Source organism: Amborella trichopoda, chromosome 12, assembly GCF_054954075.1.
Source record: "Amborella trichopoda isolate Santa Cruz 75 chromosome 12, AtrichopodaSantaCruz75HAP2 v2.0, whole genome shotgun sequence".
Lineage (NCBI taxonomy): Eukaryota > Viridiplantae > Streptophyta > Magnoliopsida > Amborellales > Amborellaceae > Amborella > Amborella trichopoda.
Genome location: NC_142347.1, coordinates 43119 through 50147, shown reverse-complemented (window position 1 = coordinate 50147; position 7029 = coordinate 43119). Strand labels below are relative to the sequence as shown.

The following is a 7029-nucleotide window of genomic DNA, read 5'->3' as shown; positions in this document are numbered from 1 at the left end:
ACTTCTTTACCTTCATACTGTCCAAACCACTGGAAGTTATTCTCCAGTTACTGTATATGCACCCAGTAAGTTATTTTGATTTCCGCTTCTTTGTTTTCCTGTTTTTGCTTATTGTTCAATAGTTTGTATAAACAGTGAGTTGTTTGTAATAGTTAATATGCTATAGTGAGTTGTTGTGCTATAAAAGTTTTATGAATAAAGCTTGATATGAATTATGCAATTTAAGATACTATTCAGTATAAAAATTGGCAATTTAAATTATGCTCAATGGTTCGTCTCGAAGATGGGTGTTTACAATGAAATACAAGGCCAATGGCAGTATTGAAAGATACCAGGTGAGATTGGTTGCAAAACGTTTTACACGGATTCATGGTATAGTTTTCAAAGAGACTTCCTTGTAGCAAAGTTAAAAACTGTTAGAATCGTTCTCTTCTTAGTTGCAAATAAATCTTGATTCCTACATCAGCAAGATGTAAAAAATTTCTTTTTACATGAAGATCTTTATGAGGAAGTTTATGGTACCATGCCTCCATGTTTTCAACTTCAGGGAAAGAAGTAAAGATATGCATATTAAAAAAGGTAATTTATGGACTTAAACAATTGCCTAGAGCCGAGTTAATGTTAAAAAATGCGAATTCGAGCGCCTAGGCGTTTTGGGTGCCTGGCCACCTAAGGCGCCCGCCCAGAGACACGGTGCCCTCACCAAAATTGAAACCCCCCTCCCCTCCCCCACCTTAAACAAAAAAAATAGGGGAGTTCTTAGGGCATGGTTTTAAGTCTTTGGGAGTTCTTAGGGCAATTTTAGAACCCCAAACACCTTGTGAAATAGACGAAAATGTAATAGTACAATCAGCATGGTGATTTGCTTTCTTCCCTTCTAATTCAAGAATAGATCCGAAATCGTCTATGACAGCTAAGTGTTCCACTTGGGGCGGGTGGCGGGGGAGAGAAAGAAGAAAATTCCACTAGAAACCACAAAATAAGGCCTAGAAACACAATTCAATTCCCTAAACCCTATAAGAACTCTAGAATCTCCAAAAGATGGCATTTCCATTAAAAAAATACATATACCAAAAAATAAAGGAAAAGAAAATAAAACACAAGAGAAGCTCTAGAAGCGTAACTTCAACAATACATATCCTAAAAAAATACCAAAACATCCAAATCCAAACACAGGAAAATCATAGAGTATTACCAATATGAAGAATCATATGAAGAACTCTTCTCATTATCATTTTCTGTTTCAATTTAGCACAATATATTTCCCCTTCACAACAATCATATATTTCCCCTTCACAACAATCTCTCTCTCTCTCTCTTTGGTTCGTTCAAGCTTAAGATTGAATTTCTCGGGCTCATCATAGTTGGAGTCTATGATGGAAATAGAGATTGAAGTCTAGCTCAACCATCATATATTTCCCCTTCAATACAATCTCTCTCTCTCTCTCTCTTTGGTTCGTTCAAGCCTTAGATTGAACTTTCTCGGGCTCATCATAGTTGGAGTCTAGATGGAAATATAGATTGAAGTCTAGCTCTCAAAGAGAGATCGAGGTGGAGATTGAAGCTGACCGCTCGCTCACTCTCTAAAAAAAAAAAAATCTAAAAGATTTATCACCACCAATAAATCGCTTCAACAAATAGATTAACAAAGGTTAGTAGAATCCCATATCTTTCCATCTTACTCTGAATGGAGCAACACCATGCTTTGATATTTGTAAATATATGTATCCATTTTGTATATGGGTGCACAAGACTGAAACAAAGTGTAAAAGATACTAGAATAAACAAAACAAGTTATGGCCTATTGAGTATTCTGAGAGAGAGAAAGAGACAATTATGATCCCGGTAAATAAGGCTGAGAGCATACAAAATACAAGATTCAGAGAGAGAGAGAGCGAGAGCAAACAAAGGATAGATTAGAAAGAGAAATGGCAATTAAGGGCATCTTACTGGTGATGTGAGAGAGAGAGAGAGAGAGAGAGAGAGAGAGAGAGAGAGAGCAACGAAAGGATAGCTTAGATAGAAAAAGGCAACTACAAGCAAAAGGAACTTATCTTCCAAAACCAAATTTTTAATAAAAGAATGAAAGCAAAAAAAAACGCATATAAAGTTATTGCATCCACCTTGGTCATCAAGATCTTGAGTTTCAAATCATAGCAAGTCTTGAGATTCTTCTTCCTCCTTTCAACTCTTTTGAATTCCCATAAGCTTGAGTTTGACTTTTGTAGGATATAGCGTCCCTCCCTGCAAAACAAAAAAAATGCTAATCATAAGCACTTAAAAGCATAAATGAGCAAGACAATCAATTAAAAATTTAAGCATTTGAGATCCGAAATCGTCTCTGACAGCTAAGCGTTCCACTTGTGGCTGGGGGCGGGGGAGAGAAAGAAGAAAATTCCACTAGAAACCACAAAATAAGGCTTAGAAACACAATTCAATTCCCTAAACCCTATAAGAACTCTAGAATCTCCAAAAGATGGCATTTCCATTAAAAAAATACATATACCAAAAAAAAAAGGAAAAGAAACTAAAACACAAGAGAAGCCCTGGAAGCATAACTTCAACAATACATATCCTAAAAAAATACCAAAACATCCAAATCCAAACACACAGGAAAATCATAGAGTATTACCAATATGAAGAATCATATGAAGAACTCTTCTCATTCTCATTTTCTATTTCAATTTAGCACAATATATTTCCCCTTCACAACAATCATATATTTCCCCTTCACAACAATCTCTCTCTCTCTCTCTTTGATTCGTTCAAGCCTTAGATTGAACTTTCTCAGGCTCATCATAGTTGAGTCTATGATGGAAATAGAGATTGAAGTCTAGCTCAACCATCATAGATTTCCCCTTCACAACAATCTCTCTCTCTCTTTTTGCTTCGTTCAAGCCTTAGATTGAACTTTCTCGGGCTCATCATAGTTGGAGTCTAGATGGAAATATAGATTGAAGTCTAGCTCTCAGAGAGAGATCGAGGTGGAGATTGAAGCTGAGCGCTCGCTCACTCTCTAAAAAAAAAAATATCTAAAAGATTTATCTCCACCAATAAATCGCTTCAACAAATAGATTAACAAAAGTTAGTAGAATCCCATATCTTTCCATCTTACTCTGAATGGAGCAACACCATGCTTTGACATTTGTAAATATATGTATCCATTTTGTATATGGGTGCATAAGACTGAAACAAAGTGTAAAAGATACTAGAATAAACAAAACAAGTTATGGCCTATTGAGTATTCTGAGAGAGAGAAAGAGACTATTACGATCCCGGTAAATAAGGCTGAGAGCATACAAAATACAAGATTCAGAGAGAGAGAGAGAGCGAGAGCAAACAAAGGATAGATAGAAAGAGAAATGGCAATTAAGGGCATCTTACTGGTGATGAGAGAGAGAGAGAGAGAGAGAGAGAGAGAGAGAGAGAGCAACGAAAGGATAGCTTAGATAGAAAAAGGCAACTACAAGCAAAAGGAACTTATCTTCCAAAACCAAATTTTTAATAAAAGAATGAAAGCAAAAAAAAACGCATATAAAGTTATTGCATCCACCTTGGTCATCAAGATCTTGAGTTTCAAATCATAGCAAGTCTTGAGATTCTTCTTCCTCCTTTCAACTCTTTTGAATTCCCATAAGCTTGAGTTTGACTTTTGTAGGATATAGCGTCCCTCCCTGCAAAACAAAAAAAATGCTAATCATAAGCACTTAAAAGCATAAATGAGCAAGACAATCAATTAAAAATTTAAGCATTTGAGATCCGAAATCGCCTCTGACAGCTAAGCGTTCCACTTTTGGCTAGGGGCGGGGGAGAGAAAGAAGAAAATTCCACTAGAAACCACAAAATAAGGCTTAGAAACACAATTCAATTCCCTAAACCCTATCAGAAATCTAGAATCTCCAAAAGATGGCATTTCCATTAAAAAAATACATATACCAAAAAAAAAAAGGAAAAGAAACTAAAACACAAGAGAAGCCCTGGAAGCATAACTTCAACAATACATATCCTAAAAAAATACCAAAACATCCAAATCCAAACACACAGGAAGAGTATTACCAATATGAAGAATCATATGAAGAACTCTTCTCATTCTCATTTTCTATTTCAATTTAGCACAATATATTTCCCCTTCACAACAATCATATATTTCCCGTTCACAACAATCTCTCTCTCTCTCTCTTTGATTCGTTCAAGCCTTAGATTGAACTTTCTCGGGCTCATCATAATTGAGTCTATGATGGAAATAGAGATTGAAGTCTAGCTCAACCATCATATATTTCCCCTTCACAACAATCTCTCTCTCTCTCTTTGGTTCGTTCAAGCCTTAGATTGAACTTTCTCGAGCTCATCATAGTTGGAGTCTAGATGGAAATATAGATTGAAGTCTAGCTCTCAGAGAGAGATCGAGGTGGAGATTGAAGCTGAGTGCTCGCTCACTCTCTAAAAAAAAAAATATCTAAAAGATTTATCACCACCAATAAATCGCTTCAACAAATAGATCAACAAAGGTTAGTAGAATCCCATATCTTTCCATCTTACTCTGAATGGAGCAACACCATGCTTTGACATTTGTAAGTATATGTATCCCTTTTGTATATGGGTGCACAAGACTGAAACAAAGTGTAAAAGATACTAGAATAAACAAAACAAGTTATGGCCTATTAAATAATCTGAGAGAGAGAAGGAGACTATTACGATCCCGATAAATAAAACTGAGAGCATACAAAATACAAGATTCAGAGAGAGAGAGAGTGAGAGCAAACAAAGGATAGATTAGAAAGAGAAAGGGCAATTAAGGGCATCTTACTGGTGATGAGAGAGAGAGAGAGAGAGAGAGAGAGAGAGAGAGAGCAACGAGAGGATAGCTTAGTAGAAAAAGGCAACTACAAGCAAAAGGAACTTATCTTCCAAAACCAAATTTTTAATAAAAGAATGAAAGCAAAAAAAAACGCATATAAAGTTATTGCATCCACCTTGGTCATCAAGATCTTGAGTTTCAAATCATAGCAAGTCTTGAGATTCTTCTTCCTCCTTTCAACTCTTTTGAATTCCCATAAGCTTGAGTTTGACTTTTGTAGGATATAGCGTCCCTCTCTGCAAAACAAAAAAAATGCTAATCATAAGCACTTAAAAGCATAAATGAGCAAGACAATCAATTAAAAATTTAAGCATTTGAGATCCGAAATCGTCTCTGACAGCTAAGCGTTCCACTTGTGGCTGGGGGCGGGGGAGAGAAAAAAGAAAATTCCACTAGAAACCGCAAAATAAGACTTAGAAACACAATTCAATTCCCTAAACCCTATAAGAACTCTAGAATCTCCAAAAGATGGCATTTCCATTAAAAAAATACATAAACCCAAAAAAAAAAGGAAAAGAAACTAAAACACAAGAGAAGCCCTGGAAGCATAACTTCAACAATACATATCCTAAAAAAATACCAAAACATCCAAATCCAAACACACAGGAAAATCATAGAGTATTACCAATATGAAGAATCATATGAAGAACTCTTCTCATTCTCATTTTCTATTTCAATTTAGCACAATATATTTCCCCTTCACAACAATCATATATTTCCCCTTCACAACAATCTCTCTCTCTCTCTCTTTGATTCGTTCAAGCCTTAGATTGAACTTTCTCGGGCTCATCATAGTTGAGTCTATGATGGAAATAGAGATTGAAGTCTAGCTCAACCATCATATATTTCCCCTTCACAACAATCTCTCTCTCTCTTTTTGGTTCGTTCAAGCCTTAGATTGAACTTTCTCGGGCTCATCATAGTTGGAGTCTAGATGGAAATATAGATTGAAGTCTAGCTCTCAGAGAGAGATCGAGGTGGAGATTGAAGCTGAGCGCTCGCTCACTCTCTAAAAAAAAAAATATCCAAAAGATTTATCACCACCAATAAATCGCTTCAACAAATAGATTAACAAAGGTTAGTAGAATCCCATATCTTTCCATCTTACTCTGAATGGAGCAACACCATGCTTGGACATTTGTAAATATATGTATCCATTTTGTATATGGGTGCACAAGACTGAAACAAAGTGTAAAAGATACTAGAATAAACAAAACAAGTTATGGCCTATTGAGTATTCTGAGAGAGAGAAAGAGACTATTACGATCCCGGTAAATAAGGCTGAGAGCATACAAAATACAAGATTCAGAGAGAGAGAGAGCGAGAGCAAACAAAAGATAGATTAGAAAGAGAAAGGGCAATTAAGGGCATCTTACTGGTGATGAGAGAGAGAGAGAGAGAGAGAGAGAGAGAGAGAGAGAGAGAGAGAGAGAGAGAGAGAGAGAGAGAGAGAGAGAGAGCAACGAAAGGATAGCTTAGATAGAAAAAGGCAACTACAAGCAAAAGGAACTTATCTTCCAAAACCAAATTTTTAATAAAAGAATGAAAGCAAAAAAAAAACGCATATAAAGTTATTGCATCCACCTTGGTCATCAAGATCTTGAGTTTCAAATCATAGCAAGTCTTGAGATTCTTCTTCCTCCTTTCAACTCTTTTGAATTCCCATAAGCTTGAGTTTGACTTTTGTAGGATATAGCGTCCCTCCCTGCAAAACAAAAAAAATGCTAATCATAAGCACTTAAAAGCATAAATGAGCAAGACAATCAATTAGAAATTTAAGCATTTGAGATCCGAAATCGTCTCTGACAGCTAAGCGTTCCACTTGTGGCTGGGGGCGGGGGAGAGAAAGAAGAAAATTCCACTAGAAACCACAAAATAAGGCTTAGAAACACAATTCAATTCCCTAAACCCTATAAGAACTCTAGAATCTCCAAAAGATGGCATTTCCATTAAAAAAATACATATACCAAAAAAAAAAAGGAAAAGAAACTAAAACACAAGAGAAGCCCTGGAAGCATAACTTCAACAATACATATCCTAAAAAAATACCAAAACATCCAAATCCAAACACACAGGAAAATCATAGAGTATTACCAATAGGAAGAATCATATGAAGAACTCTTCTCATTCTCATTTTCTATTTCAATTTAGCACAATATATTTCCCCTTCA

At 35.8% G+C, this 7029-nt stretch overlaps 2 long non-coding RNA genes across 2 annotated transcripts; both read right to left on the bottom strand.

Moving 5' to 3' along the window:
* Positions 1 to 2055: 2055 nt before the first annotated feature.
* On the bottom strand, positions 2056 to 2676 carry LOC148779343 (uncharacterized). Its single transcript, XR_016046502.1, has 2 exons — positions 2633 to 2676; positions 2056 to 2244 (listed from the first exon to the last, which is right to left on the bottom strand). It is a non-coding gene; the product is annotated as an uncharacterized LOC148779343 (long non-coding RNA).
* An 809-nt stretch (positions 2677 to 3485) lies between these two features.
* On the bottom strand, positions 3486 to 4100 carry LOC148779342 (uncharacterized). The gene is made up of 2 exons (XR_016046503.1): positions 4057 to 4100; positions 3486 to 3674 (listed from the first exon to the last, which is right to left on the bottom strand). It is a non-coding gene; the product is annotated as an uncharacterized LOC148779342 (long non-coding RNA).
* Between the last annotated feature and the right edge of the window lie 2929 nt (positions 4101 to 7029).